Source organism: Tamandua tetradactyla, chromosome 7, assembly GCF_023851605.1.
Source record: "Tamandua tetradactyla isolate mTamTet1 chromosome 7, mTamTet1.pri, whole genome shotgun sequence".
NCBI classification, from domain to species: domain Eukaryota; kingdom Metazoa; phylum Chordata; class Mammalia; order Pilosa; family Myrmecophagidae; genus Tamandua; species Tamandua tetradactyla.
In genome coordinates, this window is record NC_135333.1 from 75,296,308 (window position 1) to 75,318,328 (window position 22,021).

General features: G+C 38.0%; 1 protein-coding gene across 2 annotated transcripts in view; it reads left to right on the forward strand.

Moving 5' to 3' along the window:
• The window catches only part of APOLD1 (apolipoprotein L domain containing 1), a 47,081-nt gene that overhangs the window by 18,955 nt on the left and 6,105 nt on the right, over nucleotides 1-22,021 (forward strand). The window contains exon 2 of one of the 2 annotated variants that reach the window (XR_013179553.1): nucleotides 15,474-15,678. The exons of the other annotated variant lie outside the window; for it this stretch is intronic. The gene's annotated coding sequence lies outside the window, so the exon portion shown is untranslated. Of the gene's footprint in view, nucleotides 1-15,473; nucleotides 15,679-22,021 lie in introns of those variants that run through there. 2 annotated transcript variants of the gene reach the window in all.

The following is a 22,021-nucleotide window of genomic DNA, read 5'->3' on the forward strand; positions in this document are numbered from 1 at the left end:
CCTTGGATAAAGGAAAGAATTCTTAGATATGACACTAAAAGCATGATCCATAAAAGAAAACATTGATAGATTGACTTTAAAACCTTTGCTTTGTGAAAGAATGATGATAAGCAACAGACTGAGAGAAAATATTTGTAAATCATATATCTGACAAAAGACTTATATGCAGAATAATATAAGAACTTACAAAATTTAACAGGATGTAAACAGACAACCCAATGAAAAAGTGGGCATAAGATTTAAATAGTCACTTCTATATAAAGAAGATATATAGATGGCAAATAAGCACATGAGAAGATGCTCAAGATCATCAGTAATTCAGGAAATGCAAGTTAAAACTACAATGAGCTACAACCACACAGCTGTTAAAATGGCTAAAACAAAACAAAACAAAACAAATGGACAGTAACAGTAATGACAAGGATGCAGAACAACTGGAACTCTGATACATTGTTGGTAGACATGCACAACGGTACAGCCTATTTGGAAAACAATTTGTCAGTTTCTTATAAAGATAAACAAACTTACAATATGACCCAGTAACCCTACATATTGACCCAAGAGAAATGAAAATGTAAGTTCACACAAAAACTGTATCTGAATGTTTATCATACAATCACCAAAAACTGGGAACCCAAATGTCTTTCAACAATGGAATGGGTAAACAAATTGGGTTACATCCATATGATGAAAACCTACTCGGAACTTAAAAGGGAGGAACTATTCATACATGCAACAACATGGAGAAATATAAAATGCACTTTGCTAAGTGAAAGAGGCTGAAGCCCCAAAGTTATGTATTATAAGATTCCATTTACATGACATTCTCAAAATGTAAGGGGATGGGCGCAGTGGTTGCCAGGAGCTTGGCTTAGCGGGAGGGTATGATCATTAAGGGGCAGCACCAGGGAATTATTTGGATTGCCATCATTTTTCTTTAGCTTGATGCTGGTAGTAGCCTCACGTTGTTGCTTCACTTCCAAGTCAAGGAGAGAGTTAAGATGCACCATTTTTTTTTTCCTGGCTAGATAGATAATAGTGAGAATAAGGAAAAATCTTAAATCTTTCTTTATGATTAAGTTGAAATAATCATATCTACCAGCTGAATTGTCTGCAAGGGCTTTTGACAGAGCACCCGTTGGGAATTTCAGACAAGCCCTATTATAATAAGCCCTGGCTGCCTAGAAAATTCCATCATGTATATGAGATGAGGTATGTAGAATGCTGTCCCCCCAAAGATCCCCGTACCCTAATCCCTGGAACCTGCAAATCTGTTACCTTACATGGCAGAAGGGTCTCTGCAGATGTGATAAAAGTTATGGACTTTCAGGTGGGGAGATTATCCTGAATTACTAAAATGGGTTCAATCTAATTACACAAGCCCTCAAAAGTGAAGAACCTTTCCTGGCTGTGGTCAGCGGGAGCTAGGATTAAGGAAGAATGGTCGGGCAAGTGCAGCATTGCTAGGTTTGAAGATGGAAGAAGGAGACCATGAGCAAGGGGATGCAGTGGAAGCTGGAAGAGGGAAATAATCTCCTCTGGAGCCTCCAGAAGAAATGTAGCCCTCCTGACACCTTGATTTTAGCCCAGTGAGACATGTGTTGGGCCTCTAACCCATGGAACTGTGAGATATTCAATTCATATTGGTTCAAGCCACTAAGTTTGTGGTACTTTGTTGCAGCAATAATACAAAACTAACATACAAAAAAGAATGTATCATTCCTAAACATAAGGAGAAATACAGGAACCTACTTTGTTTCCTGATTCCTCAGGCCTCAACTCTAGGCAGGTGATCTACTGGCCTACTCTCAGAATCAGTCTTGCTGCGTCTGGGATCAGTTCTAATCCTGGCAGTAAACTTATGGGGTGCTTTGCCTTAGAACTAGATTTATTGAGTATTAAACTGTATTCCTGTTGCTAGTACCCAGTGTTACTGAAAATCCTTTTTCAGCTCCTGACCTCCTCTTGCAAAGTGATTTGTATTCCTTCTGGACCCAGTTTTGAGTTGAGGTCTGTCCCTGCCTAAGGTCTGTGTTCCTGATTGGCTCACCCACCCCCAAATGTCACTACAAGCTTGTGCCTGCCTGTACCTCATGGTGGCTTCACCCTGACATGGCTTTTTCTTCTCTCAATGTTTTGCCTGCTTGAAATTTCGTTTTATTCCCATGTGACAGAGTGAAAAATATATTTAAATGATGTACTGGCAATACCGCCCCACATTCTTGTCCGTAAGGAAGAATGGATCCTTTGTCTACTGCACTCACCAGAAGGTGTTTGTTGAATTAAGCAGGGTGATTGGCACTGAGGAGCTTTAGAAAGCTGCGAGAAGGCAGCATTGCTCTTCCCAATACAAAATGAGAGAGACACTTGGAAGGAAATTTTAGGGATTAGAGAGAGGAGGAAGTGGAAGGGTATGGATGAGAGGAAGCAGAGATGAGTGAGCTATCTAAACTGTAGAACTTTTGAGGAAAGAGAAAGAAACTCAAGGAACATTTTAAAGGAAGTTTTCCTATATAACATGTAATGTAACACTCTCCTTCTCTCCCTGAGAGGGGTTCAGGAGATGCTGGATCTGTGAAAGAGTCCGTGAATGAAGTGCTGAGGTTGGTCTTTAAGGCAAGTGCAAGATCATGGAAGAACAGCCCAAATAGGTTCAGGCCCTCCCCGTTCCTTTCTATTATTGTCAAATTCTCCGGACAGGAAGTCAGCCTTGTCTGACTTGTGGCACTTCCCAGACCCATCTTGTTCTTACCTGACTCTTCCAGAGGGCAGAGCCTCGGGAGAGAAATCAAGTTTACTTTTTTATTTGTCAGCTCAAAACCCAGGTTGCTAAGGGTGAGGAAAAAGGGAAGGCAGGCAAGGAGGGAGACAGAGGTCTTTCCAGCAGCAGAGTTTTCCATATGTTTGCTCAGCAGTCAGGACTTCTCCAGAAAGGTTGCAATAAGCTGCACCTCAGAGCAGTCCAAGGAAGGGAGAAAGAAGGGGGCATTTATCTGCCTGTACTCTCCTGTCTCCCATCTCCTTTGGTCCAGGTTTACCCCATAGGGACTTCTGGGTGGTGTCATCTGGATGATTGTGTATTAGTTTTCTATTGCTGCTGGTGATCGCTCAGGAAGTTAATTTCAGACCTTGCAGTGTGGCCATTTCATCCAAGTCTGGAAGTGGGGAGTGACTCAATTCATGGTTGAGGTACAACTAAAAGAAAAGGAAAAAGGGAGGTAAGGAAATCTGAGAAGGCTTAAAACATTTCTCTGTGATTGAGAAAAGGTTTCCTTTAAATCTTAAATTGTGAATAATTTGTAATGTGTGTGTCCAATAAATGTATGCACTTGAGTCTGTTTATAAAGATATAAGAAAAATTATCTGAGAAAGTAGGAAAACATTTTCTACTGATGCTTGATAATGCCCAGGAAATCTTATCTTTTAGACTTGCAAGTTATAACCATGGCAGTTTTTACTTTCTTGCTTTTATTAATATCAAGTTATTTAATTACCCAAGTAATACATACATTATATTTTACTAGTTAAAAAAAAAAATCAAACAAAAACTTTCCTTCCAGGGAAGGGAGTTCCATTAGTGTAATATCTGATTTTCCTGTGGCCTTGATTTATTCTGCCCCTGGGTGGAGGAGGACATGATTTCATTGTCAAATTTGGGGACATGAAAGGGATATGTTCAGTGCCTCCCTGCCCATTTTCCTCTTTGGGATGTAGCCAGCAGGAGGTCTGGTCCAGGGCCAGGCTGACAGTCCCACCCTGGCATAAGCTAGTCAACTTTGGACCAGACTGCTGAATACTGCCTGGTATTGGGAAGCTCTTCTGACTCTGATATTAAACTACATCCTGCAACACAGCTCTATCAATAAAGGTGATAATTTGGCCTTCTTCTTCCATTCCATTACCCTATTTCTTAATTTGTTTTGAACTCAGAAAAGGAAGAGGAGTGCTATTTATTGAGTACTCCTCCTAGCTATGTTCCAGCATTTGATACATTGGCCAGGAAATTGATATATAAGAAATAAGAAGCACATTTTGGGAGAAGCAAATAAATATACACGGAGTGACTAAGGCTTCTGGAGTGGTGAGGGACTGGCCTTGAACCTTGGGTCTTGTACTTCAGTGTGTTTGTGCAGGACATTTTGACCTTGGCAGCTTGTAGAGGCTTCTATCAGGCCGGGTGGGTTTTTACGGTTGTGCAGCTGGCTTTTAACAGCTGTGGCCTGGGGGACAAAATCTCGCAAAGCCACTCAGAGGCTGTGAGAGGGCCTTGGCAAGGGCACAGGAGCTATGAGACAGCCTTAGCAGAGACTAGCAGGCTGAAAAGGCCTGAATAAGCCATCACAGCTGAGACAAGGATTCAATTATAGGGGAAGAGAAAGTCTCTTCATATACAGCCCTTTTAGATGTTGAGGGAATGCAAAATATTTGCTGCTTTTAAACTGTAGGACAGCTGGGTCCTCTGTGTACCACAGAAATTAGTGAGATATTAGTTTTCATTGTGTTAGTGCTAGCTCTAGTTAGACAGGAGACAGCCCCAATTTTAATTCCTCTTTTATGTTGTTTTGAACTATCTTCAAGGAAAAGAGAGGGCAGTGTAAATGGACTAAGTTTGAATTCGTCTGCCTCAAGAATCACTCTCTCCCTCTACTTCTTCTCAAGGTCTCTAGAATCTGGTTATTTTTATGTGATGGAGAAACCCTCCCCAGGCCTAAGGACTTCCACAGAAAGAGGCAGTGGCAAAGCCATTGTGGCACAGAAATAAAAATGCCTGCTCACTAGGCGTCGTGGGGCTCGTTTACTGGACAGGGTTCACCTTTGTTGCAGCATTGCAGTGTAGAAACCTGTAGTGGAAGGGGAAAATAGAATGAAAAGGTTTTAAATATCTGGGTGGGAAAGACAGGACTTCAAATAAGATCTACTGACTGAGGAAGTTGCCAGTGGGCATTTCTAAACTATGCAAATGCTTGGCCTGAGAGAGAGGATGGTGCTCAGAGAGTCTACAGAAATTTCCTGCACCAAGTTACTTTCCAGAAACCTACAACCTCCAGATGGTTCCTAGACCAGATAAGTTCTGAAACCCAGAGGGGCTAGCCTCTCCAAGAACATCAACTAGTTCCATCCTCCTCCTATCCTATATGGTCGATAGCCCTTTTCAACATGAAAAAGTTAGAATGGGCATAGCCCAAATATCCCTAAAGATTGGGAGAAGCATTAAAGGAGATGGAGGAATTTTTTTTTTTTTATTTATTAAAGAAAAAAAGAAATTAACACAACATTTAGAAATCATTCCATTCTACATATGCAATCAGTAATTCTTAACATCATCACATAGATGCATGATCATCATTTCTTAGTACATTTGCATCGATTTAGGAAAAGAACTAGCAAAACAACAGAAAAAGATATAGGATGTTAATATAGAGAAAAAATAAAAATAATAATAAAAAAAGACACAAACAAACAAACAAACAAACAAACAAAAACTATAGCTCAGATGCAGCTTCATTCAGTGTTTTAACATAATTACATTACAATTAGGTATTATTGTGCTGTCCATTTTTGAGTTTTTGTATCTAGTCCTGTTGCACAGCCTGTATCCCTTCAGCTCCAATTACCCATTATCTTACCCTGTTTCTAACTCCTGCTGGTCTCTATTACCAATGACATATTCCAAGTTTATTCTCGAATGTCGGTTCACATCAGTGGGACCATACAGTATTTGTCCTTTAGTTTTTGGCTAGTCTCACTCAGCATAATGTTCTCTAGGTCCATCCATGTTATTACATGCTTCATAAGTTTAGTCTGTCTTAAAGCTGCATAATATTCCATCGTATGTATATACCACAGTTTGTTTAGCCACTCGTCTGTTGATGGACATTTTGGCTGTTTCCATCTCTTTGCAATTGTAAATAATGCTGCTGTAAACATTGGTGTGCAAATGTCCGTTTGTGTCTTTGCCCTTAAGTCTTTTGAGTAGATACCTAGCAATGGTATTGCTGGGTCGTATGGCAATTCTATATTCAGTTTTTTTATGAACCGCCAAACTGCCTTCCACAGTGGTTGCACCATTTGACATTCCCACCAACAGTGGATAAGTGTGCCTCTTTCTCCGCATCCTCTCCAGCACATGTCATTTTCTGTTTTGTTGATAATGGCCATTCTGGTGGGTGTGAGATGATATCTCATTGTGGTTTTGATTTGCATTTCTCTAATGACCAGGAGATGGAGGAGTTTTAACAGAGAAGATAGGATTTAACAAATGAGTCTGACTGCTGAATCATTATATTGACATTTCTTTCAATCTCCAGTGTCTTGGAGCAACTAGAAGGAAAAACCTGAAATTGTGAAACAGTAGCCCACAACAAACTTTGAAATCTGCTCTATAACTACACTTGGGAAAATTATACTTTGAAATTTGTTTTTTTGTATATATGTTGTATTTCATAAGAAAAAACACTTAAAAATTGCTGCTATTACTTTTTTGTAATAGTACTTATTTCTTAACAGTAGTTACTTTTGTTACAATTGACAAAAATTATTAAAATAGTACTATTAAGTAGCATCCATAGTTTGCATTAGATGTATTTTCCCTATTATTAATACCTTGTATTGGTGTCATATATTTATTATGATTCATGAAAAACATTCTTATACTATAAACTATAGTCTATTGTCTACAGTAGGGCTCATTGTGCTATACCATTCTGTGCTTTATCTTTTAATTTTTATTCTAGTAGCATATACAACCTAAATTTTCCCCTTTTAACCACATTCACGTTTATAATTCAGTGCTGTTAATTACACTCATGATAATGTGCTACCATCACCTCCATCTACTTCCTAACCTTTACAATCAACCTAAATAGAAATTCTGTATATGCTAAGCATCAACTCTCCATTCTCTAACCCCAATCTATCCCCTGGTCACCCATATTTTAGATTCTAGCTCTGTTAGTTTGCTTATTATAATTAGTTTATATTGGTGAGATCACACAATATTTGTCCTTTTGTGTCAGGCTTATTTCACTCAACATAAAGTCCTCAAGGTTCATTCATGTTGTCACATGCATTAGGATTTCATTCCTTCTTATGGCTGAGTAACATTCCATACTACATTTTATTTATCCATTCATTGGTTAATGAACACTTGGGTTGCTTCCATCTTTGGGCAATTTTAATAATGCTGCTATGAATATCAGAGTGAAAATACATGTTTGAGACCCTGCTTTCAATTCTTTTGAATATATACTTAGCAGTAGGATTGCTGGGTCATATGTTAATTCTATGCATGACTTTCTGAGGAACCATGAAACTGTCTTCCACGGGGGCTGTACCATTTTATAGTCCCACCAGCAATGAATGAATGTTCCTATTTTCCACATCCTCTCCAATACCTGAAATTTTCTATTTTTTTAATGATGGCCATTCTAGTGCCTGTGAAATTATATCTTACTGTGGTTTTGATTTGCATTTCCCTCATAGCTAAAGAGGTTGACTATCTTTTCATGTGCATTTTAGTCACTTGAATTTCCTCTTGGGAGAAATGTCTATTCAAGTCTTTTGCCCATTTTTAATTTGGGTTGTTTTCTTTTTTTGTTGAGCTATAGGATTTCTTTACATATTCTAGATATTAAATGCTTATTATATATGTGATTTCCAAGTATTTTCTCCCATTGAGTAAGTTGTCTTTTCACTTTTGTGACAGAGTGTTTTGATGCACAACAGTTTTTAATTTTGAGAAGGTCCCATTTATCTATTTTTTGCTTTCATTGCTTATGCTTTTGATGTAAAGCCTAAGAAACCACTGCCTAAGACAAGATCCTGAAGATGCTTCCCCACATTTTCTTCTAGGAATTTTATGGTCCTGGCTCTTATGTTTAGGGCTTTGATACATTTTGAGTTCATTTTTGTATATAACGTAAGATAGGGGTCCTCTTTAATTATTTTGCATATGGGTATCCAATTCTCCCGGCCCCATTTGTTGAAGAGACTATTCTTTCCAAATTGAGTATACTTGGCATGCTTGCCAAAAAATAATTTGGCCATATGTAAGGGTCTATAGCTGAACTCTCAATTAGATTCCATTGATCAATGTATCTATCCTTGTGCCAGTACCATGTTGTTTTGACCACTGTAGCTTTGTAACATGCTTTAAAGTCAGGAAGCGTGAGTCCTTCAACTTCATTCTTCTTTTTCCAGATGTTTTGGCTATTCAGGGCCCTTTACCCTTTCAAATAAATTTGATAATTGGCTATTCCATTTCTGCAAAGTAGGCTGTTGGGATTTTTATTGGGATTTTGTTAAATCTGGGTAGAATTGACATCTTAATAATATTTAGTCTTCCAATCCATGAAGAATGTCCTTCTCTTTATTTAGGTCTTCTCTGATTTCTTTTAGCAAAGTTTTGAAGCTTTCTGTGTACATGTCCTTTTACATACTTGGTTAAATTTATTCGTAGATATTTGATTCTTTTACTTGCTATTATAAATGGAATTTTTTTCTTGATTCCCTCCTCAGATGGCTCATTATTAATGAATACGAACATTACTGATTTTTGCATGTTGATCTTGTATTCCACCACTTTGATGAATGAATATGGGACTTTCCATGTATAGAATCATGTCATCTACAAACAGTAAAAGTTTTACTTTTTCCTTTCCAATTTGGATGCCTTTTATTTCTTTTTCTTGTCCAATTACTCTGGCTAGAATTTCCAGTACAATGTTGAAAAACAGTGGTGACAGTGAGCAGATCTTAGAGGAAAAGCTTTCAGCCTTTCACCATAGAGTATGATGTTAGCTATGGTTTTAAAAATATATATCCTTTATCATGTTGAGGAAGTTTCCTTCTATTTCTATTTTTCTAAATATTTTCATCAAGAAATGATGCTGGACTTTGTCAAATGGTTTCCTGCATCAATGTTGATGGTCATGCTTTTTTTCCCTTCTATTTTTTAGTATTGCATGAATTGATTTTCTTATATTGAACCACTACTGCATAGCTGGGATAAAACCTATTTGTAATAGTGTATACTTTTTTTAATGTGCTGTTGCATTCAATTTACAAGAATTTTGATGTGGATTTTTTCATCTATACTTATAAAGGAAATTTTCTTTTCTTGTAGTATCTTATCTGGCTTTGGTATTAGGGTGATGTTGCCCTCACAGAATAAGTTAGGTAGAATTCCCCACCTTCTTCAATTTTTTGAAAGCATTTGAACAGAATTGGTATTAATTTTTTTTAGAATGATAGGTAGAATTCATCTGTGAAGCCATCTGGTCCTGCCTTTTCTGTGTTTGCTGGTCTTTGATGGCAGGTTCAATCTCTTGTTATTAGTCTGTTGAGAACTTCTATTTCTTCTGCAGTCAGTGTAGGTTGTTTGTGTGCTTCTAGGAATTTGTTCATTTCGTCTAGGTTATCTAATTTATTGGCATGCTTTTGTTCATAGTATCTTCTTATGATCCTTTTTATTTTTCTGGGGTCAGTAGTAATGTTCCCTCTCTCATTTCTGATTTTATTTATTTGCATTGTCTCTCTTTTTTTTCTTTGTCAGTCTAGTTAAGTATTTGCTAGTTTTATTGACTTTCTCCAAGAACCAACTTTTCATTCTGTTAATTCTCTCTATTGTTTTTTTAAATTCTCAATTTCACTTATTTTTGCTCTAATATTTGTTATTCTTTCTTTCTGATTACTTTGGGATTAGAGTGCTATTCTTTTTTTTAGTTCTTCCAAGTGTGGTAGACTGAATAATGGCCTCCCAAAGATGCTTACACCCTGATACCCATAACCTGTGAATAATACCTTACGTGACAAAAGGAACTTTGCAGATATGATTAAGTTAAGGATCTTGAGATAATTGGCCTGCTATAATATCTGATTACGTGGCTGGCTTGATATAATCACAACAATCTTATAAGGGGGTCACAAGAGGAGTCAATGTCACAGGAGAAGATGATGTGATTAAGGAAGCAAAGATTGACATGAAGAGCTTTGAAGATGGGGGAAGAAGACACAAGCTAAGGAATATAGGTGGCCAATACAACCTAAAAAAGGCAAGGAAACAGATTCCCCCTTCAAAGCCTCCAGAAGGAATCACTCCCAGTGATACCTGGATTTTGGAATTCTGACTGATAGAACCATAGGACTAAATCTGTGTTGTTTCAAGCCACAGTGTTTGTGGTTATTTGTTACAGCAGTAACTGAACATAAATAAACCCTCCATGTTTAGGAACCTCATATGCTATATCTACAGGCCTGTCTTCTTGGGTAGGGTGACTTATATAAATTCTGGAATAATAAGCTGAGGTGAATGGCTTAGTTTCATTCTTATTCCACTTCGGGAGCCAGTTAGGCTGACAGAATGCAAATTTACCTTTACTTCTTGCCGGGCAGGATGCTTCCCTTGCAATGAAAACTTCCCCAGTTCGGCATGGGTGGTTAAGTATATGTAATTCGGTGTTTCACTATTGGTAAGCCCATTTGGTTCTCATGCTATGCTACATTCTGCAGTAGCTCTTATTATAATAAGGTTATATTTTGATCTTCACAAGCCACTTCTCTTTTTCTCTATGCCTGTAACAAACATGACTAAAGGATGAATTTCAAGATAAGGGATAGAATAAAAATGATACTTCCAACTCCCCTTCCAACTCCAAATTTTTCTAAGAAATGGAAAGGATTAATGAAAAAACAAATTAAAAAAACAAAAACAAAAACACAAATGCATGGGAAACAAGGGGCAACTTCCAAGGACCAGAAACTGTGACAAATCTCTGAATGGCATGGGATCAGATGAAAAAGATAAGCTATAGATAAAATTAGAACAGTATCTATTATACTACAGCAGAAGGCAGAAGGGACACCAAGAAGGCACCTTAATCCAAAGTGGTGGGTGCTAGGAGCAGGAGGATGTTCATGGGTAACCAAACACCTGAGTTAGCTAATTCAGGTGCTACAACAGGAATATATAGTTAGCTGGTCCTTGCTCACCACCCTTCCTTTCAGATAGGCAACAGTGATCGTGGTGTCCGTCCCCAGGTGGGAAAACTGGTAGGAGTGTGACAATAAGAAAGATTGGCCGGTGCCCCACTTTCAGTATCTGCCAATACCTGGGAGGAATGGAGAGCACTCAGAGCACTAGCCACTAAGCTAGTCCCAGTGATGCTTCCCATCCATTCTCAGAACAGGCTAAGAAAATTGATGAACATAGATCTAACAGGAAATTTCCACTATAGAGATGAGTAAAAAATTAAAAATGAAAAAACTTAAAAGAATGGGACATAAAAAAGAAACAAAAGAACCCAACAGATGAAAAAACTTCCATCTCAGAAAACAGAGTTAATAGAGTAAGAAGATTAGGGCTTTAGATAAGTATGATACATATCAAAGAAATGTGAAAGGTAGATATATGTGTAAATAAGAATAAAGTAGAAATAAAAAAGAAAAAAATTTAATTAAAAAATTAAAAAGAATAAACTATAGTTTGTGAAAATACAATTGATTATTGAAAAAAATTAACAGAATGGATACATTGACTTGCTGAGGAGAAAATTAATGAACTGGAAGGTAGAGCTATAAAATTCTACCAAAACATGAGATAAATGAGGAAGAGATGGAATGCATGAAAGAATAATGAAGAGACATAGAAGACATATCTGGAATTCTAATTTTCCTTTAATAAGAATTCCAGAAAGAAAGAATATAGAGTGGGGTTGAGAGGCACAGCATTTAAATAAATAAATCAAAGAAGTTTGACTCCTCAGATTGAAAGGACCCACAAAGTTTCTAAAATTCAAAAACTAATGCCTAAATACAAAATATGAAATTACGAATAGAAAATACAGAAAAAACATAAAATCTTCCAGAGAAAATAAATAGAATGTCTACAAAAGAAAAAGAATGAAATTCATAGCAGACTTCTCATTAGTAACACTGTATTTTAAAAGTCAGTGCAATGATATTCTATTAGCTAGGGATCTCTAGAGAAACAGAATTAGCAAGAGATATCTGTAAATATAAGATTTATAAACGTGTCATACAACTGTGGGGATGTAAGAGTCCAGGGTCTGTAAGGAAGGCTGCAAACTGGCAGCTCCAATGAAGGTCCTCAACAAATTCTCAGGAGAGGCTGGCTGGCTGGGTAAAGCAGAGAGATTATTTCTACCGAATTCTCTTTAAAAGCCTTCTGGTGATTAGATTAAGCAACAGTCACTGCAATTAAGCAAGTCACTGCAGAAGACCCTCCCCTTAGCTGATTGCAGATGTAATCAGCTGTAGTTACAGCCAACATGCTCGTGATTTAAATACATGAAATGTTCTCACAATAATAAATAAGCCAGTGCTTACTTGACCAGACAACTGGGTACTATCACCTGCCAAGTTGACACAGACATCTTCTTAGTTTTGAGGATGCTTTAAATTTAGAGTCTATTAGGCCCAAATAAACATAAGGAAAAATATGATAGTAAGGTATCAAACCTTACTATGAAGCCATTATTAAAACAGAGTGATATTGGTGCAAGGATAAACAAGGGGACATTTGGAACAGAATAAAAAGCTCAGAAACAGACCCACATGGGAACTCGACTTTTATAAAATTGACATTTCCGATCAGTAGGGAAAGGACCACCTATTCTATCAGTGGTGCTGGATGTACATAATTGGATCACTACCTCACATCAAACATCAAAAAAGAATTTCAGGGAAGGATGCAAAGTGAAAAGCAAGTCTTAGAAGAACAAAACTGAAGGAACAATAGGTATTTCTTGACTCATGGTTTCAAAAAGAAACTAGAAGACTCACTTCTTCTTGGCCTCTGTATCTTCTGGCTGGCTGGTAATTTTGGGGGTCCTCAGATTTTCCATCACAGTTCAATGCACATGGTGGCATCTTTTTTCTCTTCTGGGTTCTACAGATTTCCAGCCTTTGGCTACTCCCCATGGCTTCTCTTCTATGTCCAATTTCCTTTATTTAAAAGGACTCCAGCTATATTGGATCAAGTCCCACCCTTGTTCAGTTTGGGTACTCCTTTAGTAATGTCTTCAAAGATCCAATTTACAAATGAGTTCACATCCACAGGACCAGAGGTTGGGACCTTTTGTGGGGGACATGATTCAATCCCCAACACCAGTAAACAGAGAAAGTTACCCTAGTGCATGGAATCTTTGCAGAATATATGATGCCCCAGGTATTCTTTAGGATTGGCAGGAATGGCCTTGGTTGGGGTTTGGCAAGTTATGATGTCCAACTGAAGCACGCACAAAAGTGAGCTCCAGTGTAGACTCTTGACTCTATCTGAACTCTCTCAGCCACTAATACCTATTTGTCGTGCTTCTTTTCCCTTTCTCTGTCAGGATGGCATTGTCGATCCCACAGTGCCGGGGCATCTGTAGTTGCTTTTTAACTGAGTAAAATCTTCTCTAAATTAAGAGAATAATTTAAAAATTCAACAATGCCATCATCTCCCAAGGAAATTTGAAAAGATGTGTAGCTAGACCCATTTCTTCAGGTCACACCGTGAGCTTCTCTGGGAGAAGCCTGAAGCTCTGGTCCACGGCAGTCTGCAGCCCTTTCATTCGAGCCAGTGGTGGCACTGCCCACGGAGCGATGACAGCTCCCAGAACCCTCCTCAGCAGCCAGCATGAACTCCAACCTATGCTGGCACCTATCTCTTCTATTAAAGTCCATCTTGTTAGTTTTAGTCCCACAGCAACTACTATGGAAAACACTTTGACTGTTCCTCAGAAAGTTAAGTATAGAATTACCATATGAAATTACCATCAATTCCATCCCAAAGAACTGAAAACAGGGACTCAAACAGATATTTGCACACTGATGCTCATAGCAGTGTTCGTAACAGCCAAAAGTTGGAAGCAACCCATATGTCCATCAACAGATGAATGGATAAACAAAACTTGGTATATCCATACAATAAAATATTGTTCAGCTGTAAAAAGGTATGAAGTTCTGATACATGCAACAACATGGATGAATCTTAAAGACATCACGTTGCGTGGCATAAACCAGACACGAAAGAACAGATATTGTGTGATTTCACTTATATGAAATAAAATTGAAAGAATATTCTGATGGTAAGTTTCAGAATGCATTCATACAATACACAAATTTTACTTGGGGTCACATGCCAAGATGTTTGCCTGCTGGGCACAAAGCAGGGCAGAGACACTGTGGAGAAATGATCTGTAGAGTCAGAGAATGAGCAGCACAATGCTCATGATGTATTTTTTAAGTGAAAAGACCAAGTTACATAGTAATATACACAATATGCTCTTTTTGTAAAAGAAAATCACAAGCACATATTTCAAATACATGTTTGTGTAATTATACAAAATCTGTAAGTAAACCTCAGTATTGCTTCTAGAGGGTGGAACAGACAAGAAAGGATACTTTTATTTCTAACTTTCTGCAGTTTAATATTATATAAGTGTGTTATGAGAAATATATATTTCCCTGGTTATTAAATAAAGATAAACTACATTTTCCATAAGAAGAAAGCATTATGACACCCAAGGAGAAGATAGGAAATCCCCCAAAAGGCATATTATGCAATTAATTCACATAAGGGCATTGCATAGAAAAACACATCCAAAAATTTGTTAATTACTTTTTGCCTTAAAATTAACGTCACAGAGTTGATCTATATGTCGCAGTGTTGGTTAGTTTTTCTGTTGCAAGGATCAGAAATCAAATCAAGAAAGTTCAAGGAAAAAATGGGAGTTAAAAAAAAAAACAAATAAAGGACCCAAGGATGGCAAGAAATAGAAATTGACTCTTTTGGTTTGCCTCTTAGCTCCTTGTCTCTTTATTTTTTCAGCAAATAAGCTTTCCCTGCTCTTTTGGGTACACACTTAGAAAAATATGGCTGTCTGCAGATTTTGAGTCCCATATATATTAGATCTAGCCACTGAGGAGACTGACTCAATTTTCTTTAAGTCTAAATTCCAAAATTCTAGGAAAAAGAATCTGATTGGCCAAGTTTGACCAAGTTTTATCTCTGGTCCAACTGGCTATGGGGATTAGGATTATGCAATGCAGTATCAGCATAGAGATGGAATCCTTTGGATAGGAAAGAAGAGTTGTTGTTAGACCAAGGATGGAACATATATTCCCAAGCTACCTAATGCAGTTGTAAGGAAGGCAGATAACATTATAAATTGGTAAGGTGAAAAGTCACTTTTGAAGGATACCATAGCTGAAAAAAAAACCAACATATTTATGAGCCATGGAAAGCCATGGTAAAACACTGATATAAAATCAAGTGATAGAAAGTAAAATCAGATAATTGACAATCAGAATACTGAAGTGTAAATCAAGAACTATTTAAAAGACTATAGATACCAGGTGTGTTAGTTAGATTCAGTTGTCAACTTGGCCAGGTGAGCATACCTAGTCTTGTTGCTGTGGACATAAGCCAACCGTAAGTGAATCTCATCTGTTGCTAATTACATCTGCAGTCAGCTAGGAGGCGTGTCTGCTGCAATGAGTGACGTTTGACTTAATTGGCTGGTGCTTAAATGAGAGAGCACAACGTAGCACAGCCTAAGCAGCTCGGCATTCCTCATCTCAGCACTCGCAGCTCAGCCCAGGCCTTTGGAGATGCAGAAAGAATTCACCCCGGGGAAAGTTGTTGGAACCCAGGGGCCTGGAGAGAAGACCAGCAGAGACCATCCTGTGCCTTCCACGTAGAAAGAACCTCAGTGGAAAGTTAGCTGCCTTTCCTCTGAAGAACCAACAAAATAAATCCCCTTTTATTAAAAGCCAATCCGTCTCTGGTGTGTTGCATTCCGGCAGCTAGCAGACTAGAACACCAGGTATAACAAATGATCACTGGCTTGTAAAAACACTAATAATACCTTGCATTTGTACCACATTTTAGAGTCTCAAAGGACTTACATGTTCATTTTTTAATTTAACAAAGAAAATCCTGTAAAGGCAATTGAGCCTCAGACAGGTCAAGTAATTTTCCCAAGGTCACACAAGAACTGAAGACTCAGGACTCAAGCCTCATGCTTTGACTCCAGGCATAGAAATCTATCTAGTAGAATCCACCTTGCTTCTGTTTCAAAAGTGGTTCGAACTCTCTCTTTTTATAAAAAAATTTTTTTAATTTTTATATTTTTACATGGGTAGAAATCGAACCCGGGCCCTCTGGCATGGCAGGCAAGCCACCGTGGCCCACCCACTCTTTCTCTCTTTTTTTTTTTTTAGCAATAGAAAGTAAAGATATAAATAATCCTTGAAGTGCTCAATTTTTAGGAACAACAGGTATTATATAGGGTTATTTACTTACCTAAGCAAAAAGCAAATAGAGTTGAAACAACTCCACTGTGGAAACAATTTCTTAAAAAAAAAAGCAAGTAAACTAGAGCCATAATGGTCAGTTTTCAGGAGTTGTAAGTTGAAATACCCTTCCTTCACTGTAAAGTTTAATGTGAACTGACTGAGTTCTGGACTTTAAGCAGAGTTAAAAAAAAAAAAAAAAAAAAGAAGAAGACCAGTATCCAACATCCACTTCCCTCTGAGAGACACAAAAATCTAAATTGTACAAAAGCAATCTAAAAGTTGAGGGATCACTTAAAATCTAGGATGCCTTTGTAAAATCTAGGACACAAAACAAGCAGGTGTTATAATACAGGTTGCAATGACTGCTGTATGTCTGGGAACTTGGGAGATAATGACTAAGCGTGGGAAAGGGAGAGACAAAAGTAATAGTTTCCCGGTGTCCTGGGAGATAAGAGAATCTTTATGGCCTCTGGAAGGATGTGGACTCAGCTGCAGTCTTTCTGGCACCAGAGGAAAAGGCATGTGGTAAACTAGATATGCCCTAATAGGTCCCATGGGGTGAAAGCTTCTATGTTAATCGTGTAATGTATGTTTAACCCACATAAGTCCCAGGTGTTCTGCACAGGTGTGCACACCTGTGGAGGAGGGAGAGGAACAAAGTTACACTGGCTGCAGTTTTTGTTTCTTCAAGGAGTTTTATTCTTAGCGTGCAGTGCTCCAATAACACTAGGAAGATTAGAGCATTTGAAGAACCCCCAGAGTCGTATTTGCCGAAAAGAATAAGCGAGTAAGATTACCAAAGATAAACCTTTTTTTCTTTTCAGGAAAAGGCAATGATGGCAGATTCGCCTTCTAAGAATAAAAATTTTATTGTGAAGTAGTGATTTTCAAAATAACATTGCAGTAAAAACAGGTTCATTGGTTAGTGAAATAGAATAGCGTTTCTAGAAGGAGGTGGAAAAATGTCAAGAAATAAATATGACAGGCCAGCAGCAACACATCTATAAGAAAAGTATATGCTATTTTATAAAAGTGATTGAAATTATATTTGTTTGGAAAAGAATTAGCATAACTCCCACCGTTCACCATAATAAACATCAAGTGAGTCAAATTAAGTTAAAAGGTCTACTGTGGATATTTTCTTTTCTTTTTTTCTCAGCATCAGTTTCCCTCTCCCTTATACCCTTTTCCTCTCCCACACCCACACTTCAATTTCCTAGTGTGAAAATTCATCTTCCTAAAGTAACATCTAGTTTGTCTACCCTGGCTCAGATATCTGAGGTAGGGGTGGGGAATCCTTCTCCCTGAATGTGTGTAGTGTGGGTGAGAGGGGAAAGTTCTGTGACCCTCTTTTACTTGGAAGCTGAAGGATCGTGATCCTTCCTCCCCCTGCTCAGAGGAGCCCGGGGATGGGCACTTGACCAGACAAGCCAGTGTTCTCCCAAAACTGATTCTTGAGTTCATGATGCAAGAACAAGTGGGAACAGAGGTCCGTGGCATCCAAACAGCCTATTCCAACTACAAAACAATCACTATCCTTACAGCTTCTTGGTTCTCAATAGCTCCTCGGTCATTCCTTATTCTCAAACATGTCCCCCCAGACCCATACCAACAATTTACTTAGATTAGCCAGAGTGTGATTCTTCCTATATCCAGACGAAGACTGCAATTCCAGGGAAATAACTGAGAAGGAAAGGGCTATATGAGATGCTTGAGGGTGTCACAGAACATCTTAGGAGCATCTTCTCCACAATGAAAGCACTTTGACAGATGGTCTGATGATTTGCATTTCTTCCCCTCACCTCTCTCATGGGAGCATATTTCCCTACCCTACTGATGTCGAGTTTGGCCATGTGATTTAATTTGGCCATAGAATGTAAGTGGACATGTTGGGTAATACGTAGAAGTAGAACTTTAAATATGATTTGCCAGTTTTGATTCCAAAATATTTTTTTTTTACTTAATCTGCTATGCTCCATCTTTACCAATACAGCCCAAATTCTTGCCCTGTCATCCCTCTCATGTACGTCAATAGCCTCCTAACTCATCTCTGGCTTCTAATTGTGCATGTCTGAAAACCATCCTTCACAGAACTGTCAGTGATGTCCCACCCTAACCCTGTAAGGTGACAGATCAAAACCTTTCAATGGCATCACAACATTCGGGAGCCATCATGACCTGGCCCCTCTCTACCCCTTCAGTCTTATTGCTGGACATTCTGCCTGCTCTTCTCTCCCTCCTAATTTTTGTCCAGATAATGTCTTCTCAACTCTCAAGGTTCTCCTCACCATCATGCTTTCAGGAAGTCTTCTCTGGTCCTTGCTAGGCATGCCCTTCTCCTATGCTTCCTTTGCCCCTGCACACACCTCTGGCATTTCTCACACTGAACTAAAATGATTTGGTTTTTTTGTCTTCCAATAGAATGAAGTCTCATAAAGGGCAGGGGCTGTATCTTATTCAAATTTTTTATCCCCAGAATCTAGCATGATGTCCATCACACAGTAGGTATTCAATACATATTTGTAGAGTTGATATAAATCAAGCAAATTAAACAATTATGCAAGAAAATTTTGAGTTGTCTTAAAGAGCTAAAAGTTTTTGAGTTGTGTCAAAAGAAGCTGTTATTCTTGCAAAGCTGGTGAATTGTTTCTTCTGGAAAGAAATATAGGGACATGTAACAGAAACCACCCTCCTTCACCTGGTCTTTTCCCGTTTGTGATTATTCTTCCAAAAATAATCCAAAGGGGGAAATGCACACAGATGTTCTCAGTAACTCTTGTTATAATATTGAAAAAATCTGGAAGCAATCCAAGTGTCTAATAGGGAAATGACTAAGCAAACAATGGGATTATTACATAGCTATTAAAAGTGACAGAGGCAGGGACTATGTCAACCTGGAGAAGTGTATATCTGCAGGAACGTTAAATGGAAAAAAGAATGTAGACTAGTGTTTAAACACTAGTGTTTAAGGATGTGTGTGTACATTAATAAAGGTCAGAGGCCAATTTGGAGAAGTGAAAATAGTTCAAGTTCAGTGATCACTGGGTCTTTTTTGTTTTTTCTGTGCATATCCATGACTTTATGACAATGATAGCTGAGGTTTCATGCAACACTGATATCCTAAAAGTCCTCTGCAGAGAAAGTGCTCTAAAGTACCTAGCAGGTTATATATATATTGCAAAAGATGATTCAATACTAAATTCTCATAAAATAATTATGAAAATATTGACATTTCTTCATGCTAACAAAAATAATTTAGTTTGATTCAACAAACAGCTATGAGAGCTTACTACGTGCTAGAACACTTACACTGAAAGTCCCCAAAAATATGAGTGGGCAAAAAATCCTCAGGTGGATATGCATTATTATTTTATTTTTCTTTATTTGGGTGAATATACATATGAGGAGCTTTTACAAAGGAAGGTCAGGAAGTCCTCGGGCCTAAGTCTCACGTTCACAAATTATATCAATTTCATACGTGTGACGCTTTCTCCAAAAGAGATTGTCCATATAAATAGATATCTAGATAGAGATGCACTGATGAGGATGAAAAGGGATGTGTGTACCATTATCAGTATATTATGAATTAATATTTTTATTATTTCTTGGATTGTCTTGTGAAGAGCAAAATATTGACATTAGAAGGTAAGACAACATTGCAATTAAAAGAAATAAACCACATTTAAGAAATATCCTAATTTAAAATGTCTTCATCTCTTTATTCACTGAAATCTCAAAAAAAAAAAAAAGGTTGCCCAAGCTTCTCTAGATCTCTGGGAGGCCCTGAGCATAATTACTGATTTATCTTTAAATCATGATAGTTTTAAGTAGACACCTGAGACTAATGGGTTGTTAATAACTGAACTGTATAAACACCTCACTAACAAACTACTGTCTACTACTCCTACTGTTTCCTTGGCATTCAAGAAATTAGGAGCTTCTAAAGTAGTGGCTCAGCATCCTGGCTGCAGGTCTCAACTGCCTGCATTTGTCCGAACCCCACTCCAGACTTCCTGAGTTAGACTCTCCAGGGTTGGGGTACAGAGATTCTTATCTCTCTACTTAGAAAAAAAAGCCCTTTTCCTCTCCTCCTTCTGCACCATATTTATGTAGGCTTCTAGGATTCGAAATTTGAGCTTCTGTTGGTGCTATCATTTATATGAATCATTAATTTGTCAGATCTGTAGGTTGGTCCATAGCTGCCCTGAGGTGAGGTGTTCCAGATGTCCAACAAACAATTTAGAAAGGAAATTTGAGGGGAATTGCCCACATGGAACTTTTGATCAAAATACCTTCAATTTTTCCTCAAATTTCTTTTTGTGCTTTACTATTTCAAAGTAAGTAATACTGAGTTGAAAGCATTAAGTTAAAGGGTTGGTTCTTGTAAATAATATGGCTTGGCAGGTTTTACAGGCAGTAAAACTTCACTTAGACCAAATGTCAATTGACTGGATTTTTTCCATAAAAAGGTGATTATGGAGAAAATGCGTTTAAAACATAGGTTAAAAAAAAACAATCTAGGATATGGGCTGAGTTGAGTACACATACTATCCCCTCCCTTATACATCCTACTTCTTCATAGTTCTGTACTATGGCTACTGATGTTCTGGAGATGGCCCTAAATCCCAGCAAAATTCCTCCTCCATGAAATAAGTATTGAATTATCTTCCTCAACCTGAAGTACATGCAAAAATGTCCAGGGAAGTTGGAGGAGCATATGGGAACTGGCGAATCAGGATACAGTTCCTCTTTAACCCTCAATTCACCCTGGCTACATCCCATATGGAATGGCTATGTCTATGGGGACAGAAGATATTCTCCCACTTCTTACCTCAAAAGTTCATCTTGAATAATATTTCTTCTTTGAGGAGCTGTAGAATATTTAGACACATACCAAATTCAGAATAATCAAGGTCAAAAGAACCATATGAGTCCTGGTAGCTGGTGGTGTGTTGTGTGTCCTGGTTCTCCTGAGCTGCTATGATAAATACTGCACAATGGGGTGGCTTAAACAAGGGGAATTTATTGGCTCATAGTTTTGAATCTAGGAGAAGTCCAAAATCAAGGTGTTAGCAAAGCAATGCTTTCCTCCTGAAGTCTGTAACATTCTAGGGCTGGTTGTCCCAGATCCTTAGGATTACTTGGCTTGAATCCCTTGTCTTGCATCACATAGCAATGTCCTCGCTCTCTTTCTTACTGGTTCTTGCTGACTCTGTCTCCTCCTGGTGGCTTTCTCTGACAATGCCTGAATTTCTTCTGCTTATAAAAGACTCCAGAAATACGGATTAATTAGTTAATCCTCACTCAGTTGGGCCATATGGAAACTAAAATAACATCTTTAAGAGATCTTATTCACCATAGGTTCATACCCACAAAAATCTGGATGAAGATTAAGATTAAGAACATATTTAAATATGTTTAAATCGTCCTTTGGTCCATGTTTCAATAAGGTGCCTGAGAATCTCTTTATTTCATTATCACCTGGGCTTAATAATTACTACTTCAAATGAAAACCTGGGTAGCCCAATCCATGCTGTTTAAATATATAATTAGCTCCTTGTGCAACCTGACCCCACTGATTTTTCTGACGCATTTGACTTGCAATGTGCCCTTTCTGAGACCTCCAATATCGTCGGCACAGCTGGAGATGCCCCAAACTGCACGCAGCCCTTCCTGTAGGAGTGGCCTTGCATTTCTTTCTTTTTTTTTTTGGCCTTGC